The sequence below is a fragment of the Macadamia integrifolia genome, unplaced genomic scaffold (genome assembly GCF_013358625.1).
Source record: "Macadamia integrifolia cultivar HAES 741 unplaced genomic scaffold, SCU_Mint_v3 scaffold670, whole genome shotgun sequence".
NCBI classification, from domain to species: Eukaryota; Viridiplantae; Streptophyta; class Magnoliopsida; order Proteales; family Proteaceae; genus Macadamia; species Macadamia integrifolia.
The window spans coordinates 186602-210888 of NW_024870510.1; the positions used below are offsets into that span (position 1 = coordinate 186602).

The following is a 24287-nucleotide window of genomic DNA, read 5'->3' on the forward strand; positions in this document are numbered from 1 at the left end:
GCTCGAAGAACACTTCAAATCTATAAAGATCACTTTGAAGACTTAGAGAGCCTCAAGGGGGGAAACGAAGGCAAAGTTTCTCCTACACAAAATGCTCACTCAAAAAAATTGGATGATTGAAGAACTTCGAAGGCCTAAAGAACACTTTGAAGATTCGAAGAACACTTTGAATCTTAAGAAGATCTCTTCGAAGACTTGAAGAACCTCAATGGGGAGGGGGAGAGAGGGCAGAGCTACTCTACAAGGAGTGCTCACTAGGAGGCTTAAATGTCAAAAACCAAAGGGAGGGGATATTTATAGATTTTTTGGACCAATGGGGAGGAAAGAGGGATTTCCTTAGCCAATGGGAGTAAAAAGTGAATTTTCTTAGCCAATGGGGTGCCTGGGCTCCCACGGGGGCGTTGGGGCTCCTGCAAGGGTGCCGAGGCTCTTGTAGGGGTGGGTGTTGGGGCTCCTGTGGGGGTGCCAGGTCTCTGAGCCAATGCACATGGGACAAGCAATGCTGATCGGTGTGCACGAAGATGCACAATGTTGGGCCAGGTTGGTGCATGTGATGGTATGCAAGGCTGCTTATGGCATGGTGTGGGTGCTCGTATGGGTAGGGTTTGGGTGTTCATGACAAGGTGTGGGTGCTCATATGGGCGGGATTTGGGCGTTCATGGCAAGGTGTGGGTGCTCGCATGGGCGGGGTTTGGGGTGCTCATAGCAAGGTGTGGGTGCTTGCATGGGTGGGGTTTGGGTGTTCAAGTTGTAACTTCTAAGAATGATTACGGGAGATCCGATGGCCTGATTTTGACGTACCATATATCATTGAAATTGTGATTCTGAGTACTATTCATTCATACAGTAGCTTTGGACTGGATTCCTTCATGTATGAGACCCTTCTTTTCTCTCGCAGAGGATTTTTGGGAATTTTGGGTGAGTATGGAATGTTTCTGGGTTGGGTTACCTCAGTCAATTATCATCTTTGTTGATTAGAAGTCAGAGGTTGTGTCCAAGATCCATAAGTCATCATAGCTGAGGGAGGGTGACAAAATTGTGTGTCTACAGAATGCCCCTCCTTGGCCGAGACCTATGCCTTATAATAGAAGGGCAAAGGAAAGAACGACGATTTTGTCACCCAGAGCATGTACTGCCGCCATCTTGCTCATCAATGACGGAGTTGAAAATGCAATAGATAATATCTTTAACTACTCACAGTTTAGGTTCTTACCTGGGCCGTCAATTATAGGAAAGAAATTTGCTACTCTTTCAATCCTACAAAAGACGTTAGCACTTGATCTTTAACTTTTACTAGGTTGAGCTTCTATGTGCCAGTCTAGGGATATCTAGTCTCCAGGCTAGGTTTTTTGAACCAATCTGGGCTATCTCGTCTTAAGGCTAGGTCTTTCAAATTGGTCTGGGCTATTTATTCTCCATATTGGGTCTTTCAAACCAATCTAGGCTATTTAGTCTTCAAGCTAGGTCTTTCGAACCAATTTGGGCTATCTGGCCTCCAAGCTGGGTATTTCAAACCAATTTGGGCTATGTGGTCTCCAGGCTGAGTCTTTCAAACCAGTTTGGGATATCTGGTCTGAACTAGTCTGGGCTATCTGGTCTCTAGGCTGGGTCTTTCAAACCAATCTGGGCTATCTGGTCTCCAAGCTAGGTCTTTTGAACCAATCTGGGCTATCTGGTCTCCAGTATGGTTCTTTCGAACCAATCTGTACTATCTGGTCTCCAGGCCGGGTCTTTCGAACCAGTCTAGGCTATCTGGTCTCCAGGCTAGGTCTTTTGAACCAATCTGGGCTATTTGGTCTCTAGGCTAGGTCTTTCGAACCAATCTGGGCTATCTGGTTTCCAAGCTGGGTCTTTCGAACCAATTTGGGCTATCTAGTCTCCATACTGGTTCTTTCGATCCGATCTAGGCTATTTAGTCTCCAGACTGGGTCTTTCGAATCAATCTGGGCTATCTGGTCTCTAGGTTGGTTCTTTCGAAGTGGTCTGGGCTATCTGGGACTATCGATTATAGGAAAGAAATTCGTTGTTCTTCTAATCTTGCAAAAGGTACTAGTACTTAATTCTTGATTTTGTGATTATTGACCTTTGATTCATTGATTCTTCTTTGAATTTTTATCTTTGATCCTTGACTCTTTATTCTTTTTTTTATCTTTGATTCTTTGATTCTTTTTTGGATTTTTTATCTTTGATTTTTTTTTTTAATTTTTTATCTGTGATTCTTGACTCTTGATTCTTTCTTCTTTTTTTTTTATCTTTGATTCTTGACCTTTGATTTTTTATTTTGTTTTTTTTTTTTTTTTTTGATTTGAACTTTGAAATTTGAAATTTGATTTAAATTTGGAATTTTGAATTTTATTTTTTTATTTTTTGATATTTTGTTTTTTATATTTTGAATTTTGGATTTTGGATTTTGATTCTTGATTTTTGAATTTTTTATTGTTTTAATTTTTTGAGTTTTTTTTATTTTGATTTTTTTTTGAATTTTGTATTGAGGGTGGGGATTTCCACCAAATTTTTTTTTTTAATCTTTGGTTCTCTTTTATTATTACTCCTTGGTTTGACCATCTTGTGTGCTTCCCAGGATGGGTGGATTCTCTAAGGGAACAGAATGCTGACTAAGCCGCGCAGATTGAGGACCTCACGGCACAGCTGGTGAGTTCATGGTCAGAACATGATACTGTCACATCTAGCAACTTGATGACATCCGTAGATAGCTTCGAGTATGGCACAGATGAGGATGGTGATCCCTAGAGATCTATTCCTGTTGTTCCTGCAAAACACAGATGTTGCTTTTTTTTTTCTTTTCCCTCCCCATGTTCATTATTTTTTGTTTTTACCTTCTATATTGCCAGGCTTGGCATTTTATTTTGGAATGAAAACTTATCTTTTACATTGAAAATCTTTTTTGAGTTCATGAATTTGAATCTTAAGGCACAATTAATTCCGCAACTCAAGTCTTCATTAGAATAACTGGAATAATGTGAAAATCCAAATATCACCTCACTTAGTAATCCATCAAAATGGGAAATGACTTTCCTACCCATGAGACCAAAGATAGGATAGGTGGGCCACAAACTGGGGTTATGTTGTCAAATCCCTTGAGTGTTTCTGCAAGAACTGTAGGGACGATATCACCTTCTTCCTTCAGTTGCTTTACCACTTCTATCAGGACAAGTGGTGCACCACGTCCGGGGTTTGGAGAACATAGCGAGCTATCATGCAAAGTAGATAAGCATTCTATGATCTTTGCTGATGGATTCCTCCCAGTGATAGATACTGAATGAAGATCCTGGCCACCTTCAGAATGTCGATCTTCCTATATCAAATGAACTGCTTCATTTCCTCCTTTTCGCATCCGAAGAAGTCCTGAATTTCCTCTGAGTAATCTTTCTTCAAAGAGGGTTGAATTAACCTACACTTGGGTGGAATTAACAAACAAACTCAGAATTCTTCAAGAGTTGGGCAGATCTCAACCAACCCAAACTGAAATACGTAAAGATTTGTATCCCAGTGTTATGGCACCAGTTGGAGTAAATTGTGATGTAATTCTACACACCTAATCCGACTGTGCATCTGCATGTTCATAGATTCTAGCAGTCCTGGTGCCGTAATGCTTATATCCAAGGTCCATTTTCTTAATGTCTTATCCAAAGAGCCCATGACCTTTCTTGCATTTATCATAAACAAAGAGGAGAAGTGATGGTTTTTCAAAGTATCACTCATTAGCTATTTGACACAACCAAACCTTTACCACTGTTGCTTCAAAATCCTTTTAGTTTTTTTTTTTTTACTAATCAAGGATGGGGAATGAACAGACCTTGATATACCGGTGCCAGGTGGCGATTTTTGGAGGATGGAATTATGGATAAGAATTTGGGGACCATAGGTGAATGACAAATACCTAATGGCCTTGCATGCCAAATAGTGATTGTTGGGGGACACAAGTTATGATGATCTTTTTAGATACATTGATTATTAATCTTGGAACCAATTTATTGCCTTGTGATTGTTGAGACCGCACTTGCACACACATCAAGTTGCCTACGTATCCCTTGAGAGGAATTAGGTCAAGCATAGTTCGAGTTATTCACCCTTTCAGACATAATATCTTTTGAGTTGATCCATGTTGACTAGTCCGGGTATTTCATCACCATTGTGGTCTATGAATTTCATAACCTTGTCTGGTAGAATTTCTTTGACAGTGAATGGGCTGCTGCAGTTGGGCTTGAATTTCCCTCTTGGGTCATGAATTGGGGCTCTTTGTTCTCAAAGAACAAGCTTACCCTCTTCTATGTGATGGGGCTTCACATTCTTGTTGAAGGCCCTTTCCATTCTCAATTGATACTTTTCAGATTATCTATGGCCTTCATATGTCTTTCATCGAGAAAGTTGAGCTCGTTGTGTCTGGCCGTCACCCATTCTCCTTCAGGTAACTGACTATCAAGGAGTACCCTTAAGGGTGGTACTAGGATTTCCATAGTAGGACTGCCTCAACCCCATATACCAAGGAAAAAGGAGTGACCCCTTTTAAGGATTGTACAGAAGTCCGATATGCCCATAAAGCAAGTGGCAACTAATCCTCCCAATCCTTGTGTGTTGCATCCATTTTCTGTAGGATGACCTTGATGTTCTTCGTAGCTGCTTCTATTACCCCCATTGGTCTGCGGCCTGTAAGTGGTAGAGCAATGCCTTTTGACACCGAACTTTGTGTAGACCTTGTTAGTTTTACCCCAAAAATGGGATCCTTGATCTAATATCAGCTCTTGGGGCACTCCATACTGGAAAATAATATTTTCTTAGATGAATTTTACCACCTTAGAAAATGTGAGGACTGCATATGACTGAGCTTCTACCCACTTGGTGAAATAATCAATGGCTACCAAGATAAACTTTTGACCATTGCATGCTTTGGGGTTATCCTTCCCTATGATGTCAATGCCCCATGTAGAGAATGGCGAAGGAGAACTAAGTGAATGCAACTCCTTTGGTGAGATATGTATGATATTGGTAAATATCTGACATTTGTGGCATGTCTTGACAAAGCTCACACATTCTACTTCCATTGTGTTCCAATAGTGTCCTAGTCTGAGAATCTTCTTAGCTAGCATCTCGACATTCATATGGAGTCCACAAAGGCTTTGATAAATTTCCTATATGACGGTTGTAGCTTACTCTTCATCCACACACAGCAACTGTACTCCATCATAGGATCTTTTGTATAACAAATCTCCTTGAAGAATAAATTGGGTGGTATATCTCCTTAGAAATTTTTTTCTCTATCTGTACCATCAATCGGGTACTTCCTTTCCCTGATGAAGTCCACTATGTGAGCAAACCAAGAGTGACCATCTATGATGAGGCCTGCTTCTTTGTTCCACTAAGAATGGTCGGACCCTAGCCATAGGGTTGCATTCTACAATGGAAGCTAAGGTTGCAAGGGCATCGGCAAACTAGTTATTATCCCTTTGGAAGTATTCGAATGAGATCTTCTTAAAGTGTCCAATCACTTCTTCTAGATGTTCTTAATATGGCTTTAGTATCTCATCTCTGGTCTTCCACTTTCCTTGCATCTGACAGATGACAATGGATGAATCACCATATACCTTGATCCTTTTTACCCCAATGGTTAGAGCGGCTTCAAGCCCCAAGGCATAAGCTTTATATTCGACAATATTGTTGGTGTAGGGGAAATCAAGGCAAAATGACGAAGGCAAGTAAAGGCCATCAGGAGTGATAGGAAATATTCCCGCACCACACCCCTTTTGATTAGCTGCTCCATCAAAGAACAACTGCCATTCATTAGTTTTGTCTTCTTCTTCTATTGCTGTGACTTCTTCATCTAGAAAATCATCATCCAGGGCTCTGAGCAACATAGGTGATGTCAAATTCTGATAACAATAGTAGCCATCGAGCCATCCTTCCTGTTAGAGGCGGTTTCTTAAAGAGGTACTTGATTGGATCCATCCTTGAGATCAAATGTACCAGATAAGCTACCATGTAGTGTCGTAACTTTTTTGTTGCCCAAATCAGTGAAGCACGTGTTCTTTCTAAAGATGTGTATCGTGTCTCATATTCTAAGAACTTCTTGCTGAGGTAGTATATGGCATGCTCCATTCCCTTCTCTATTTTATTTTAAGCTAGCAATGAGCCCATGGAATATTCTCCCACTTTTCGATACAACAGAAGTGGTTCTCCTCCCACCGGTGGTGTCAATACTGGTGGGTTACTGAGATATCCTCTTATATTATTGAAAGCTTGTTGGCATTGGTCATTCCATTCTATCGGTTGATCCTTCTTTAGCAGGTTAAAGATTGATTCACAGATTGTAGTCAGTTGAGTTATGAACTTGCTAATATAGTGGATGTGACCCAAAAATCCTCATATTTGCTTCTCAGTGTGAGGCATGGGCATTTCTTGGATTTTTGATGCCCTTTTCACTTACCAAGAATCTCAACAATTTTCTTGTCGTTGCCTCAAATACACATATTTAAGGATTCAACTTCAGCTGATACTTCTTAATCCTTTCAAAGAATCGTCTTAATTTGGGAATATGCCCCTGCCGATCCCTTGACTTCACTATCATGTCGTCCATATAGACTTCCACATCCTTGTTCATTATGTTATGCAATATGGTTATAGCTGCTCTTTGATAAGTTTCCCCAGCATTCTTCAGTCCAAAGGGCATCACCTTGTAACAATAAGTTCCCCATGGAGTGGTGAAGGCTATCCTTTCACAATCCTCTGGGTGCATTCTCACTTGATTGTATCCCGAGAATCCACCCATAAATGATAGCAAGGCATGCCCCGTTGTGCTGTCGACCAATACATCAATGTGAGGTAGTGGGAAGTCATCCTTAGGGCTCACCTTGTTAAGATCTCAAGAATCTACGCATATTCATACCTTGTCATCTTTCTTTGGTACTGGTACTATGTTAGCCAACCATTGGGGATATTTTACCACTTGTAGAAAACCTACATTCCACTATTTTCATGACTTCTTCTCTGATCTTTTCATTTAATTCTGGATGCATTCTCCTAAGCTTTTGCTTGACAGGCTTTGCCCTAGGGTAGGTCGGCAAACGATTTTGCACGATATTGGGTTCTATCCCAAGCATATCCTCATAAGACCAGGCGAACACTTCACCAAATTCCTTAAGAAGACTGATTATCTACTCTGCTTCTTCATCATCCAGGGTAGTACCAATTTTTACCTCTCGAAGGCATTGGTCAGTTCCTAGATTAATAACCTGGGTATCCTCATGGATGGGTTGGGCTTTCTTTGGTTTGCAATGTTTTATTAGATCATGATATTTAGTAAGATCATCATAAAAAAAAGGAGGCAAGTTATACTCGGAATCAAAAATTTCATTTATGAAAGAATGAGTAACAAACTGGACATACACGGACTCTAGACTTTCCTCAAGAGGAAAAACAGACACGTAATCATAAACAGAAGATTCAACAAATGACTAGACTACAGACTCGATGATGACTTGATGCTTTTATCAGTGGTATTTAGGCTGGTTAACTCAGAAGCATGAGTAATGTTGAAATTCTCTCCAATGCTTGTCTAGTTCAGGAGTGGTTCAACGGCTCGATGGATGAGCAAATGCAGCAAAGGGCCTTTTTCTTCTTCTAGGAAGATCACTACTATTTCTTCAGTGGTACTGACATTGTTCTCTTTGACAGATGATTCTTCCCTACTTGGGGTGGGAAGTCGAGGTCCTTCAGATATATTAAGAGTCCTAGCTTGTAATTTCTTGCCTGAGTTGGAAAGCCGTTGGAATTCGGCATCCAGTTCTCTTCTTATGCGTCTTATCCCCCTATTTCTTCAAGGTTTTCCATTTGTTTGGTGTAGAGTGCTCACTGATAACTGCTTCTCCTAACATCTTGCTTGTTTCCTCCAAATATTGCACCATTGCATCCAATTGCCAATAGATGTGAATCATTCACTTTCTGAGTTTGATCACGGGATCATTTAGATTAAATTTAAAGAGTTTTTTGAGCTCTTTAAGATCCTCACTACTTTCTAATTTTGATGTGGATTCATATACCCCCATGCAGATTGTGAGTGCTTATTGGATAGCATCTATTAGGTTAATCATGGGGTCATCTTCCCTGATAGCACATACTGATTATCCTCCTAGATCTCTTGGTGAATAATACCTAGATTCATCATCTTCATCATTATTCTAAGGCCCTTGGTAGTCACTTCGAGAATCAGAGTCATCACCATCATCCCAATCCTCACTCTCGTCCTCATCGTCGTTGTCATCAGACTCATCATCTTCTGTGCTACTCCCTATGTGGATTATGGAGGTGTGCTCTTTGATTTGTTACCCTATTGCCAAGGCTGTTACTGCTCTAAGGTCATCTATGACTTCTTCAATTGTCTCTAGATTGTCCTCCTGAGGTATGGTTGTCTGAATCAAAGAAGTGGCATCAACATCTTTACTTTCTCCTAAGACATTCACTAAACCTGTTGATGAGGTTATCTTTGGAGAATTTGGTAAGGTAGGCATATCCTTCCAACTGTATCTGCCCATCCATCCTTCTTTTGGGTTATCCACCAAACCTTGAGAATGAGAGTGGTACGAGTGTGATGAGGGATATGAGGTGGGGTGATATGAAGGTGATGTGATGTAGGAGATAGGATATTATGATGAAGATAGGGGGTGTTAGGATGATGATGAGGTTCCTTCTCCTTGATGGTGGGGTGAAGGATGACGGTATGGTGGAGGTTGATGGTATGGCGGAGTTTGATGGTATGGTATAAGTTGGTAGTATTGTGAAGGTTGAAGGTATCGTACGATGGATTCTCCTGTTGATGATGAAGGAGGGATAGCAGATGTATGATCTTCTTCTTCTAATGACTCTTCTCTTTTGGGAGTCTTCATGTCCTTGGCCTTTTTCCTTATGACTTTTCTATAGATGCAGGCATTCATGTGATTCTTCTGAGCTCTAGGTGTGATGAGTTGAGTGGGATCATTCTCTGTTGATTCTTCCTCCAATACACTGACTGTTGCCTGATCAGGGAGTGGTTTGGTATTGACATTGAGAGGTTGCTTAACTTTGACTTCAATAGTCCCGTCTACAAAATCTTGGATTGCATGTTGAAGACCTAGGCATCTTTCAGTGGTATGTCCCTTCTGAGTGTGGTAAGCATAATATTCATGGTCCTTATACCAAGCTGGGGGAGGGTTGCTGATTACCCTTGGAGCCACTATCCCTAGCAATCCTTGTTTCTTTAGGTTCTCATACATTACTGCCACGGACATTCCCAAATCAGTGAACTATCTCCTGGGGCGAGGAACCTTCAGAACAAGAGCATCTGCTTGTATCACAAAAGGTTGTGTAGAGGTGACGGGTGATACTGACTGTTGGACCATGCCTATCACATTGGTTTCAGGACCCTTTGCTCGTCCAACTCTAATGTTCTTTCCCACATCTTGGGAGGACCCTTGATACTGGGCATCCCTTAGGATTCTATTTTTCACTTATGTACCGGTGGCTATCAAGGCATCAAAAGTCTGCAGATGTTGGTAGTAGAGAACATCATAATAAGGCTTAGACAAATTTTCAATCAGTATTTCTACTTGTTCTGCTTCAGAAGGTCGATCCGCCATCTTAGCGGCCTTATCTCTAAACCTCATTAAGAAGGCGGTGTTGGGCTATTTTCTCAACGTCTCATGTTCCCGACGCTTCGCATCCACTTCGGTGTTATAAGATTATTGCTTGGAGAAGGCTTTCACCACTATTATCCAATTTTGTGTTTGGACAGACTCCAACTGTGTGAGCCACCATAGGGCTGGACCTGATAGGGTTAACATGAAAGCTTGTCCCATCTGGTTGTCAGCATGCTACCATGATTTGGCGATGCTGAGGAAGACTTTGAGATGGGCCTTAGGTTCCCCTGACCGGTCAAATCTATCGGCCTGCCATTTGAATTTCTCAGGAATCCTTACTCCATAAAAGAAACTCATCGCTTCAGATCCACTACATGACTTTCGAAACTCTTTCCCCCTTGAATCATATTTTCCAACTTTTTCAATTTCTCTCTGAGTTTTCTTTCTTTCTCCATCTCTGGAGGTTCCATTCGGACATGCACCGTAAATTCCTCTTCCTCATCTTCAATCACCACTCTCGGTGGAGGGACCCGGGAATAGGTTCCTCATCGACTAGTTGGCTTAACTTGCTCTGGTTCTCTTGAGTCAAATTGGAAAGAATTCCCATGATAACACATAGCTTCGTTCTGTTCTAACTCTCCTGTAGTCGGTGCCGGTTCGGTTTATTATCAGTCTTGGGAGGGTTTTGGAGCATGTGCAATATCTGGGCTAATCCTCTCTTGTCCTCTGCCATTTTTGTCTACAAGGTCTCTACGGGGTGGACCCATACTTGGGCGGGTGATTTAGGATTGTGTGGATCCATGTGAACTGGACTGTAATCACTTAGAAGCATCCAGTCTCGGAGAGATGATGGAGAGGACACTAGACTTAAGTGAGTCAACCGATTATCCTGATGTGTCCAAACGGACCGCGGAGAATACTTGAGGTGTGGAATTGTGCCTAAACCAAAAGTGGCTTATTTTAGGATTCTTCTATTCCCAACCCTTTGTTCATTCATCCATTCAATAGTCAACCAATAATTCACCCAAAGTTAGTCCATTTAATGATAGGGAGTGGATAGGGGTTGATGCCCCTAGTCCACTCAATGCCATAAGTGGGAGATACACATAAATGGCTTGACCAAAATACTCCTATAAGATATTCTCTACCAATAAAGTCATGCTTTCCTTAATCTTATCCCACTAGGTGACCTTCACCCTAGTTTCCTCGGGTCTTTTAGATAAATCGGCACTTTACGGGACTTTGATAGGAATCACCTTGGAGTCGTGTATACAAAATCATCCATATCTCATTTCTAAGGAGGAAGGACACCTTTTATCCAAAACCCACTTAGGAGAGCATTTTTTTATAACTAGAATGCATTATAGGAAGGTTCCTTTTCAAGACCTCAAATAAATTCTACAGATCAGCTTGTGGCATTTCTAGCGTTCTCCATCTATTTCCTACATGATGCGAGTATGCAGTGGATACAATAGGACCGACAAGGCTTCCTTGACATGATCTATATACGCAAGGTACATGATCCTTTTGATATACCCAGAGGTACGAGATCAAGGGGTGACTTCCTTGCCCATTACTAATGACAGCACATGAGGTTAAGCAACTGGCCACGAGGTGGTGGAACCGTGAGTACAAGGGTGTGGGGTATTGTTAAACGGTGAGGATGTTCGTATTTGTACTAGCACCCTGGGGGAGGTCCACGCACTTTATGAGACGGGGTATTTGATGATGGTCTAATACAAGGCATTGGGATCATACAAAAGGGTTTGGAGTCACCACCTAGGATTATGGGCCTAGGACCCAGGGTGGGCCCAATTCTTGAGGAAAGGGCCCAAAATTTGATCTGGTCTAGAGATTTACGATACATGTTAAGTTGTAGAGTCGGGAAGGTGTTAGGCACCCAATCTACCTGATTCAACCGGTCTTCCTACTAGATGCTTAAGAATAAATATTTTCCACATGCATGGCTAAGTTATCACACATATATATATATATATTGATTGAATTTAAATAATTATGTACACTAAAAAAAGGTCAATATAAAGTCTACATTATGCTAATTTGGGTGAGAAATTATACCTGAGCTTGACCCCTGTTTTAGGTCAAGAGGGGTGGACCCCCTGATTAATGCTGGCACAAACCTTCTTGACCTCCAACTTCCTTTTGTGAGAGATGTTGATTGTGGTAATATTCGGACAGAGTTCCGGTTAGGAACAGTTACTTTTGAATTTGAATTATGGCAGAGCTTTAGTTAGGGAAGGCTACTTCCAGGCTTAAGCTGAGGTGTCAATTCGGCAAAGTTTTCATTAGGGATGGGCTACTTTTGGATTTTGGCTAAGGTGGCACTCTGACTGAGCTTCCGCTAGGGATAGGCTATAAGAGGGCTAGGCTAAGGTGGCACTCCGACAGAGCTTCCGCTAAGAATAGGCTATGGGAGGGCTAGGGTACGGTGGTACTCCGACAGAGCTTCCACTGGGGATAGGCTTTGGGAGGGCTAGGCTGAGGTGGCACTCGGTAGAGCTTCCCTTGAGGATAGGCTTCGGGAGGGTCTAAAGAAATTTGAATGATTAAGAATACTTCGAATCTATGAAAATTGCTTCGAAGACTTGAAGAACCTCAAAGGGGGGAAACAAAGGCAAAGTTTCTCCTACAAAAAATGCTCACTCAAAATACTTGGATGATTAAAGAACTTCAAAGGCCTGAAGAACACTTTGAATCTTATAAAGTTCTCTCCGAAAACTTAAAGGACCTCAAGGGGGGAGGGGAGGAGAGGGTCAAAGCTTCTCTACAAGGGGTGCTCCCTAGGAGGCTTGAGTGTTAAAAACCAAAGGGAGAGGGTTATTTATAGATTTTTTGGACCAATTTGGAGGAAAGAGGGATTTCTTTGGCCAATGGGGTTAAAAGTGAATTTTCTTAGCCAATGAGGTAACAAAGTAAATTTTTAGGCTAATAGGGTGAAAGGTAAATTCCTTTGGCCAATGAGGTACAAAGATGGTTTTTTGGGCCAATGAGATAAAAAGATACTTTTTTGGGCCAATAGGAGGTCGAGGTGTAGGGTACGCTAGGCGAGACAGTGTGGAGTACACAAGCAAGTGAATGGGGTATCTCCTCACAAAATCGATCATCGGAGTGAGGATTTTTTTTGGTCACCGATGGGGGTGTCGAGCATCAACCAGGGTGCAAGGCAGTAGGCGGGGGCACTGGGATTCCTACGGGGGTGCCAAGGCTCCTGCGGGAGTGCCAAGGCTCCTACAGGGGCTCAGGGGCTCTTGCAGGGGTGCTTCGGCTCCTGCGGGGGTGCTTGGGCTCCTGCGGGATTGCCTAGGCTCCTGTGGGGTGTCTGGGCTCCTACGAGGGTGGTCGAGGCTCTTGTGGGGGTGCCAGGGCTTTGAACCGATTCACACAGGGTGCCAAGGCCGATCGATGTGCGTGAGGATGCGTAATTTTGGACCAAGTTGGTGTATATGAGGGTGTGCAAGGCTGCTTATGGCATGGTGTGGGTGCTCGCATGGGTGGGGTTTGGGCATTCATGGCAAGGTGCAGTGCTCGCATGGGCAGGGTTTGGGATGCTCATGGCAAAGTGTGGGTGCTTGCATAGGCAGGGTTTAGGTGTTCAAGGTTTAACTTCTGGGAATGATTGTGGGAGATCTGATATTTCGATTTTGACGTATCATATATCATTGGAATCGTGATTCTGAGTACTATTCATCCATACGATCGCTTTGGACTGGATTCCTTCGTATATACGAAGTCATAATTAGACCCTTCTTTTCTCTTGCATGGGATTTCTGGGAATTTTGGGTGAGTATGGGATGTTTTTGGTTTGGGTTACCTCAGTCAATTGTCATCTCTCTTGATTGGAAATGAGGGGTCACGTCCAAGATCTGTAAGTCATTGGAGGGTGACAAAATTGGGTGTCTACACTACCTTTTTGAAGACTTCTAAAATCTTGTCCATAGAAGCAGTCTTCGTTTTATTTACCAAGCGATTAGGAAAGGGGATAAGGAGAACATAAGAACTGTTAGGGTTTTTCTCTTTTTCAGAAGAATAATGGTTGGTTTCCTCAACCAAATCATCTTTAGTTGTTTTAGGTACATTAGACAAACCTAGAGGAAAAGGCACACTTGTTTCTCAATAGAATGAGAGTTAACAAGAGTAATAGATGGGGAAGATTTAGGAACACTCTATTGGTACTCTTAGCCACTCCTAAGGGTGTAAACATCATTACATTAGTTGGAGGGCCCTTGTTGGGTCTGACCTTGTACCACATTCAGTGATGCATTAGTTTGTGCTTGTGAATTAATAGGCTGATGCTTAGGGTTATGCTCTGGTTGACTGGGCAATGTTCCTTTCTCCCTCATGTAAAATTGAGACAAGTTAGGTGAGTTCTTTCATAAGATTTTGATGGCTTATTATGAGGAGGGTCATATTCTTTTTCAAGTCACTTATTCTGCTTGCCTCTCTAGTATTGGTCAACCCAAGGGGTTGTTGATAAGATGATGGAAGATGGGGCCTAGGAAAACTTGCATGAGGTCCTACATTTGGCCTAGGAAATGTATTTGAGACAATAGGTTATTAAGGCCTTTGGGGTCCAGGTTGACCTTAACTATGGAAATTGTAAGGCCCTGCTTGGTTGACCTGGTTCCAGGAGAAATTTAGGTGATTTCTCCACCCAGGATTGTAAGTGTTACTATATAAAATATTCTGATATAAGGCATTAACATTGTCATTGGAAGTGCCCCCAGAGGAGTTGGGGAATTCTTCTAGAACATGTCTAGGGGACTGGCACCAAGCATACATCTTAATCATATTGACCGATGATGGCTCTCTAGGAACAATAGCCTCAATCCTTTTGATTAGGCTATTGAAGTAGGCTGCCTTGGCTACTATCCCATCCATAAAATATCCTTTCCCTCTTATGGTTCTTTCACTTTCTTAGGTTGATTCCCAGTCACGGGTTTTGTCAGTGAAGTCAAGTAAGAATTTCCATGTCTTTCCTTCATCTGTAAAGGATGTGAATCCCCCAGGGCACATAGACTCTATCATTTGTTTAGTTGGGTAATCAATACCCTCATAAATTATTTGGCATAAATGCCATAAGTCTAGGCCATGGTGAGGGCATTCTTGGAGAAGATCCTTGAATCTCTCTATAACTTTAGAAAAGGACTCACTAGGCTTTTGCCTAAACTTAAGGATACCAGTTCTAAGATTATCAGTCTTGTGAGTTGGGAAAAACTTCTTGAGGAAGAAAACTATGAACTGTTCCCATGTGGTTATGGAATTTGTGGGTAACCCCTACAACCACTTCTTAGGTTGGTCTTTCAATGCAAAAGTGATGAACCTAAGCTTAACAGCATCATCAGAAAGCTTTTAGATTTTGATTAGGACACATACCTCTTCAAATTCCCTAAGGAATAGGTATGCATCCTCAAAGGTCAGCCCATGGAAGTGGGGCAACATAGTGATTTACTGAGTTTTGAGATCAAAATTATTGCCCTGGGCTTATGGTAGAACTATGCAGGAAGGTTGGGCTGCTCTAGTAGGGTAGAACCTATCTTTCAGAGATTTAGGTGGAGGGTTTTGCCGTTGGTCTCCATAGTGAAAGGTATTGATGAGAAGACAAATCTGAACTTGAAAACTGAACTTAAAAAGAGATGCTCCACACTTGGTTCTTGTCACTTAGAACTAAGCCTAGAACTAGAAATCAAAATTACAACTTCAATTGTATAAACAATAAAAACTTGAATAGCATAAACAAAGACTTGCATTAATAAAAAAAAAAAAGATTACAAAAGTGCTTGCATAAAAAAACTAAGAAGAAGAACTAAAGAGAGAGAGTACAACTAAAAACCTAGAAGAAGAAGACTAGAAAAAGAGAAAGCCCTAGGGGAGAGCCTTTGGATAATTTGTATTTATAAGGATAGGGGAGAGAGATAAAGTAGGAAATAGGGGAGAGGAGAAAGAAGAGGACGGTCCAAGGGGATCCTCTTGAGGTCGATTTTGTGGTGAGGTGGAGGGAAGAGAAGAGAGAAAATAGGAAAGAGGAGGTTCCCACGATTTTCTTTCCTTTTATTCCTATATTTTCTCTTTTTTTCTATTTTCTCTCTCTTCTTCACTCTTGGCAACCACTCTTGGCCAAATTTTCTATGCTTGCTTGAACAATTTGGGAAATCTTCTAATTTAATTGGAAATACCATCCTTGACCCTTGTCTTTAAGTAGGTGGAAAATAGAGAATCTTCAACAAAATCTCCAAAAAAATAGTAGGTCTTGGGTTCAACACCCAAGGAGAGAGAGAGAGTGGCACCCTAGGTGCCCCTTCTACTTTGTTGGCATCTGAAATATTTCTTATACCCCTAGGACAGCTGCAAAAGGGTTGGGCCTGCATCTTGGTTCTCTTCTAGTCCATTATTCTTTTTCTGACCTGAAAAGAATAATCGCGTGTACGGGTACCAAAACAAATGTATACTTTTAATGCAACACATCCATCTTGCTCAGAATTTCATCCTCTTCGCAGCCATGAAAAGAAAAGGGACCTCTGTATATGTAAAATTGAAGATATGGTGCCCGATAGTCCCCAAGACCTTTAAAATACAAAACTTGTAAAAAGAGAGTAAAACCCAAGGTCGCTCCATTCTAAATATGTAAAAAGGCATGCTTTACTACCTAAGATTTCACACATGAATGTGCTTATCATGTACAGTTATATTGTATAAAAGTTTATGAGATCTGATATGAAGCATGTTCTATTGATACGAATGATACTGTGATTATGGATGCATAATATGAATTGCAGTGTGGTGTTGGATGTAATATTGATGGTCTGTGGCACTGTGTGGTCGATGTTCTGTTTGGCACCGTAGGCTCAGAGGTCAGTCTTACAGAGACCATAGATGTGCGTTTGTAGAGGTGGATGTAATATTGAGGGTCTATGGCACGGTGTGGCTGAGGTTGTATCCGGTACCGTGGGCTCAGAGGTTAGTCTAGCAACTATCGCCACAAATGCATTTTGGATGCTATGGATGCATATAGTTGCATAAGGTTAGGTACACAACCATAGTGCTATAATCCCTTTCCAATAGGGGGTCAGGTATTGGCAAATCCCACTCGATGGTATATCGTGTAGGATAACTACGCCCGGATACGATGTACTGTATCCTAAAAGGGCACAGCATGGTATGGTATAGCATATGCATGTCTGTCAAACACATGGGGGATTGAGGATTTGGCCGGGACCGTGGTGGGGTTACTATTTAGGGGTTAGCCGGGGGACCGAGGCTCTAACCAGGACTGGTTGGATCCTTTCTGCAGCGAGCTTGTATTCCTGAGGCCCAAGGTACAGGGTAGGGAATGCCACCTGCATTGCTCATAGCACTAAACCCATAGGATGAGACTTAATAATTTAGATTGGAATTAGATTAATAATTAAATCATGTGGATCCTACATTTTGAGTTGACGCTATGGATTTGAGATGCCATATGTTGAGTGAGTTGGTGATATAGACTTGAGATGCATTGTATTTGAGATTTATTATTTATGATGCTTGTATGCATGTGTGATTGTATACCCCCACCCCTCACTGAGCATACCTGTGCTCACCCCCCATCCTTACTCATCCTTAGGTATTGAAGTTGAAGCAAAGATGGTCAGGCGATTTGTTGGAGATGAAGACACATGCAGAGAGTGCCTATAGACATTGACTTAATGGTACATTGTGTATAATATTGTAAATAAGGGTAAGTTGTAATATATACTTTGTTGTAACTTGTCGAAATAATTAGTGGGCCTGTAATATTGTATAAGTATCATTGTAGCTGATCATCAAGTGTATCTTATGATTTTATGAATTTTTATGTATACTCTAATTTTGTAGTTGAGTTAGTGGAAGGTTTGCTTATTACCTGCATCTGTGATCCTGAGTATTGGTAAGCTGACTAGATTTGGAAATTCCAGTGCTGCATACATGTGTCGTATGGAGGGCAGGGTGTCACATTCAGCCCCTATACTGCACACTGCTGCCTGCCACCGTGTGCGGCTGGGCATGTATGGCTATCTACCATGTGCAGTCGTGCCCCCATAGCTGCTACCACATGCACCCGTAGCCGCACAGCATGCCTAAGAGAGGCACAGCATATGAAAAAACCTACATGGCACATTGGTTCTGATGATTAGGCCCTTGATGTGCACTGTGGCCTACCACGGTGTACTGTTGGGAGCGCATGAGTGCCTTCCATGTGCTCTGGGCATGCATGGTTGCCTGCCATGTGCTGCCACATCCTAATAGCTGCCACCACATGCGTCCATGCCGCACAGCATTCCCAATAAAGGCATGGCATGTGAAAACAAGTATATGGCATGTCCGTCCCGATGATCAGCCCCTGTGCCGCACACCGCTGCCTACCACTGTGTGCTATTGGGCACACATGGCTGCCTACTTTTTGCTGCCATGCCCCCACAACTACTGCCACCTACACCCTTAGCCACACAACATGCCCAAAAGAGGCATGGCATGTGTAGAACAGGGAAATAGTGCATCCGTCCTGATGATTAGGGCCATTGCCGCACACCGTTGCTTGCCACCGTGTGTTGTTGGGTGTGCATGGCTACCTACCTTATGCAGTTTTGCCCCCACAGTTGTTGCCACATGTGCTCGTAGTCCCACAGCATGCCCAAAAGAGGCATGGCATGCAAAAAAACCTACATGGCACATCTTTTCTTATGGTTAGGCCCTTGCTATGCGTTGTGGCCTGCCACGTTGTGCTGTTGGGCATGCATGGCTACCTGCCATGTGCTGATAGGCGTGCATGGTTGTCTACCATATGCTGCTGGGCGTGGCATGTCGGTCTCGATGATTAGCCCCTTGTTGTGCACTGTGGCCAGCTACTGTGTGCTGGTGGGCATGCATGGCTACCTGCCATGCGCACCTACACCCCCGCCACAACTGCTGCCACTTACACTAGTTTCTGCATAGCATGCCCAAGAGAGGCATGGCATGTGAAAAACATGGAAATAACGCGTTAGCCCCATTGATTCATCCCATCTCACCCTAAGCACTGTGGCAATTTGATGTGCTTGGCTTCCTACCTTGTGTGGTTGTGCTGGTGCTACATTTTACAAGCATGGCCGTAGTCACGCATTTCCACCCCTCTGTGCTCTGAGGCTTGCCATCATATGCAGGTCATGGTGCAAGGGGTGAGCTGCTATCTACATTGACATGCCCAATGAATGGGTATCAAGCAATCATTGGCCAGTTCAATGTGCACAATAAATATTTGGTTAGTCCCTCCCCCCTCCCCCTTGTTTTTTAAATCTATGTTGCATTCTCGTGGGTTTGTTGCTTGCAAGGGTTTTCTTATGCTTTGTTTTGTGGCCTATTACTATTTGGAGGGGTGCGTTTCTAAGTCACGCCTAGGTGCAGAGCTGCTTTGTATGCCTCCTATCGCAAGTGTTATGTAATATGACATTAATGTGGGCCTCCGAAGAACATATGTTGCAAGCTTACAAGTGGAGACAGTCACGATTCCCTCACCCCTATTTAAAAAAAAAAAAAGAAATTACATTCTAGTGGGTTTGTTGCTTGCAAGGGTTTTCTCATGCTCGGTTTTGTCGCCTATGCTATTTGGAGGAGAGTGTTTCTAAGTCGTGCCTAGGTTTGGAGCTGCTTTTCATGCCTTCTGCCGCAAGTGTTATGTAATACGGCAATAACGTGGACCTCCGAAAAACATAGGTTGCAAGCTTGCAAGTGGAGATAAATCACGAGTCCTCCCCCCTGTTGATTGTTGGTTAGGTAACTCTATTTGTGGGTTTCGAGTTAAGATTTTTGTGCTTAGCAGGGCTATCAAGTTTTCTTCTACCAAATCCTTAGTACGTTGTAGTAGGTTTGGTGGTTAATTGTGTTGGTAGTGGATGTAATGCATGTGAGTGGCTATTGGTTTTCTTGTGGTTGTGGGCTCTTTGCTTGTGCATTGAACCACTTTGCATGGATACGTCTATGGGTTGTGATGGGCCAAAAGTGCCTTTGTCAAGAGCATGGAAATGGTTCTTGTGTTGCTTACTTAGTTGGATGGAAAGATGTTGCCCCTTCACTCTTATTCTGTCTCTTGCCTGCCCCTGTGGTGGTGTGAGTGTGGCTTGGAATACGATGCATATGTCCACTTTCTTTGTGTTAGTGGTGCATGTGCATTGTTTGTGCTCTAGGATGGGGGACATTTTGTGGGGAAAGTTGGATGTGTGTGTCCTCTTGAATCCTTTGGTTGTGACTTGTTGCATAAGAATGATAAACTACCATAAACGTATTGACCAAATTTATCCAATGCACAATTGGGGATGTGGTTCATGCGGAACTTTGGCATCGAGAAGGAAAGTTACCTGGTTGATCCTGCCAGTAGTCATATGCTTGTCTAAAAGAATAAGCCATGCATGTGTGAGTATGAACTAAATCAGACTGTGAAATTGTGAATGGCTCATTAAATCAGTTATAGTTTATTGTTATAGACTGCCATAAATGTATGCATGTTTGATGGTATCTGCTACTCGGATAATCGTAGTATATCTAGAGCTAATACGTGCACCAAACTCTGACTTTTTGAATGGATGCATTTATTAGATAAAAGGTCGATGCAAGCTCTGCCCATTGCTCTGATGATTCATGATAACTCGACGGATCGCATGGCCTTCATGCTGGTGATGCATCATTCAAATTTCTTCCCTATCAACTTTCGATGGTAGAATAGTGTCCTACTATGGTGGTGACGGGTGACAAAGTATTAAGGTTCGATTCCAGAGAGCGAGACTGAGAAATGGCTACCACATCCAAGGAAGGCAGCAGGTGCGCAAATTAACCAATCCTGACACGGGGATGTAGTGACAGTAAATAACACTATCGGGCTCTTTGAGTCTAGTAATTGGAATGAGTACAATCTTAATCCCTTAACGAGAATCCATTAGAGGGAAGTCTAGTGCTAGCAGCAGCAGTAATTCCAGCTCTAATAATGTATATTTAAGTTATTACAGTTAAAAAGCTCGTAGTTGGACTTTGGGATGGGCCGATCGGTGCCCCTCACAGTGTCTATCAATCGTCTCGTCCCTTTTATCGGCGACGCAATCATGGCCTTAATTAACCAGGCCATGCCTTTGGTGTTCTTACTTTGAAGAAAATAGAGTGCTCAAAGCATGCCTACACTCTGGATACATTAGCATGGAATAACATTATAGGATTTCGGTCCTATTGCGTTGGCCTTCGGGATTGGAATAATGATTAACAGGGACATTCGAGGCATTGGTATTTCATAGTCAGAGGTGAAATTCTTGGATTTAGAAAGACGAACCATTGTGAAAGCATTTACCAAGGATGTTTTCATTAATCAAGAACGAAAGTTGGGGGCTCAAAGACGATCAGATATCGTCCAAGTCTCAACCATAAATGATGCCGACCAGGGATCAACGGTGTTGCTTTTAGGACTCCGTCGACATCTTATGAGAAATCAAATTTTTTGGGTTCCAGGGGGAGTATGGTCACAAGGCTAAAATTTTAAGGAATTGACGGAAGGGCACCACTAGGAGTGGAGCCTGTGGCTTAATTTGACTCAACACGAGGAAACTTGCTAGGTCCAAACATAGTAAGGATTGATAGACTGAGAGCTCTTTCTTGATTCTATGGGTGGTGGTGCATGGCCATTCTTAGTTGGTGTTGCAATTTGTCTGGTTAATTTCGTTAACAACGAGACCTCAGCTTGCTAACTAGCTATATTGAGATGACCCTCTATAGCTAGCTTCTTAGAGGGACTATGACCGTTTAGGTCATGGAAGTTTGTGGCAATAATAGGTCTATGATGCCCTTAGATTTTTTAGGCCACATGCGCTACACTAATGTATTCAACGAGTATATAGCCTTGGCCGATGGGCCCAGGTAATCTATGAAAATTTCATCGTGATGAGGATAGATCATTGCAATTGTTGGTCTTCAATTAGGAATTCCTAGTAAGCGCGAGTCATCAGCTCGTGTTGACTACGTCCCTACCGTTTATACACACTATCCTTCTCTCCTACCGATTGAATGATCCGGTGAAGTGTTCGGATCACAGCGACGAGGGTGGTTCACCGCCGCTGACGTCACAAGAAGTCCACTAAACCTTATCATTTAGAGGAAGGAGAAGTCTTAACAAGGTTTCTGTAGGTGAACCTGTGGAAGGATCATTGTTGATACTTTCCCAGTGAGACCCGTGAACATGTTGCATTACGCGATCAAGGTAGGGTGTGGGAACATGAGCTCCTTCCTCCCTCACCCTTGTAAGGTCGGTCTGCGATCATCCGACCCAAACACAACCACCGACGTAGTCGGTGCCAAAGAACTCACAATGGAAAGGACATGACATCATTGCGACTTTGGTGTGGTGAGGTCATCCTAAATCCAAATCTTATCTTAACGACTCTCGGCAAAGGATATCTCTACTCTCGCATCAATGAAGAACGTAGCAAAATACGATACTTGGTATCAATTGCAGAATCCCCTGAACCATCAAGTCTTTGAACGCAAGTCGCACCCTAGGCCATCGAGCTGAGGGCACGCCTTCTTAGGCATCTTCCATCATGTTGCCCCACCTCATCTTCCTCATGTGATGATGGTGTGGAGTGAAGATTGGCCCCCTGTGTCTCTGTTCAAGGTGTGATTGGCCCAAAGTCAAGGGCCCCTTATGTGGCGAGTGTCACGATGAGTGGTAGTTCAAGCCACTTTGCCATTGTTCGGACGTCGTGTGTGTACTTCTGCTCCCATTGGGCTCTGGTGACCCTGATTGTGTGAGGGTAGTAGCCGAAAGATCGATGACTTCACGAGTTGCCATTCTGTACTCTCTCCTCTCTCTTCTCTTGTCACCAGGGAGGGGTGGCGTGTCATGTCTGCTTCGCTCTTGGGCCCCACACCCCAGTACCCCCACTTAAAGATACGTGGAGGCCTATTTCACAAGAGTGTAAAGTTCGTCATCCTAGATGGGGGTTTGATGATGGTCCAATACGGGGATCGGGATCATGTAAAAATGTCTAGAGTCACCACCCAGGATTATGGGCCTAGGACCCGGGGGTGGGCCCAATTATGGAGAAAAGGCCTCGAAAGCTGGTCTGGTCCAGAGATTTAGGGTAAGTGTTAGGTTACAGAATTGGGAGGGTGTTAGGCACTCCATCTTCCCGGTTCAACCGGTCTTCCTACTAGATGCTTAAGAACGAACATTTTTCACAATTATTCCTATTCCACATGCATGGCTAAGTTATCACACATATATACATTGACTGAATTTAAATGACTATGTACACTAAAACAAGGTCTATATAAAGTCTATATGATGACAATTTTATTAAGAAACTGTACCTAAACTTAATCCCTATTTCAGGTCAAGAGGGGTGGGCCCCTGATGAGTACCATCTCGGACTGTCTTTCAAATTCTCCTGGCTCAGGGGAAGATGGTTTTGACCTCCAACTTCCTTTCTCGAGAGATTTTGATTGTGATGATATTTGGGCAGAGTTCTGGCTAGGAATGGTTACTTTCGGATTTGGATTCAGACAGATCTTCGGCTAAGGAAGGATATTTGTGGATTTTAATTTAGACAAAACTTTGGCTAGGGAAGGCTATTTTCAGGCTTTGAATGTGGTGGTACTCCGACAGAGCTTCTGCTGGGAATAGGCTATGGGAGGGCTAGGCTGAGGTGGCACTCTGGCAGAGCTTCTGTTGGGAATAGACTAGGGGAGGGCTAGGCTGAGGTGCCAAAGATTCCACTGGGAATGGCTATTTTTGGAAAGATTCCAAGAGCATTCGGATAGACCTTCTGTTGAGAATGGCTATTTCTGAAAAAATGGATTGACGTGAAAATGGATTGAAGATCCTCAAAGCCCCGAAGAACACTTTGAAGATCCGAGCAGAACTCCAGATTTTGACAAAGATCTCTTCGTAGACCCAAAGAACCTCAAGAGGGGGGAGGGATTTCTACTTTTGGTAAAGATCAAGAACACTCAAAAACATGCTATTTTTGGAAAAAATGGATTAAACTACAAACTTTGATTGAAGATTTTTAAGATCCCGAAGAACACTTTGAAGATCCGAACAAAATTTCAGATCTTGAGGAAGATCACTCCGAATGCACAAATGGGCAGGCAATGTGCATGGGCTTGGTAGGCACAGTGCACTGGTGGGCAGCAGTTGTACATGGACTGGGCAGTAGCTGTGCATGGGCTGGGCAACAGCTGTGCATAGGCTGCAGCAGGTAGAGGCGTGGGCACACTGGCAGCAGCCAGTAGAATCGTACGGGGGTGTAAGCTAGGTCATACGGGGGTATGTGCAATGCTATACAGGGCTACTGGCTAGCAAACCAGCCCGCGCAGCATGCCTGCAGGTTGGCCTATGCGCAACACGCGGGGAAAAAATAGAAATTTCTGACGACGATTACTAGAGATCTGACGATCTGATTTTGACGTGCCATATATCGTCAGAATCGTATTTTCGAGTACTATCCATCTGTATGGTCATCTTGACTAGATTCCTTCGTATATAAAAAGTCAAATTTGGACCCTCTTCTCTCCCATGTGGGGGTTTTTAGGGTTTTCAAGTAGGGGATGAATTTGGGGTATTTGGGTAAGTAGGGGATTTTTCAGGTTTCTAGTAGGCTTGCCAGTGTG

General features: G+C 42.9%; 2 non-coding genes across 2 annotated transcripts; both read left to right on the forward strand.

Annotated features, from left to right (window-relative positions):
- Positions 1-14730: 14730 nt before the first annotated feature.
- On the forward strand, positions 14731-14837 carry LOC122069635. The gene has a single exon (XR_006137503.1). It is a non-coding gene; the product is annotated as a small nucleolar RNA R71 (small nucleolar RNA).
- Positions 14838-22051: 7214 nt separating this feature from the next.
- On the forward strand, positions 22052-22207 carry LOC122069632. The gene has a single exon (XR_006137501.1). It is a non-coding gene; the product is annotated as a 5.8S ribosomal RNA (ribosomal RNA).
- The last annotated feature ends 2080 nt before the right edge of the window (positions 22208-24287 follow it).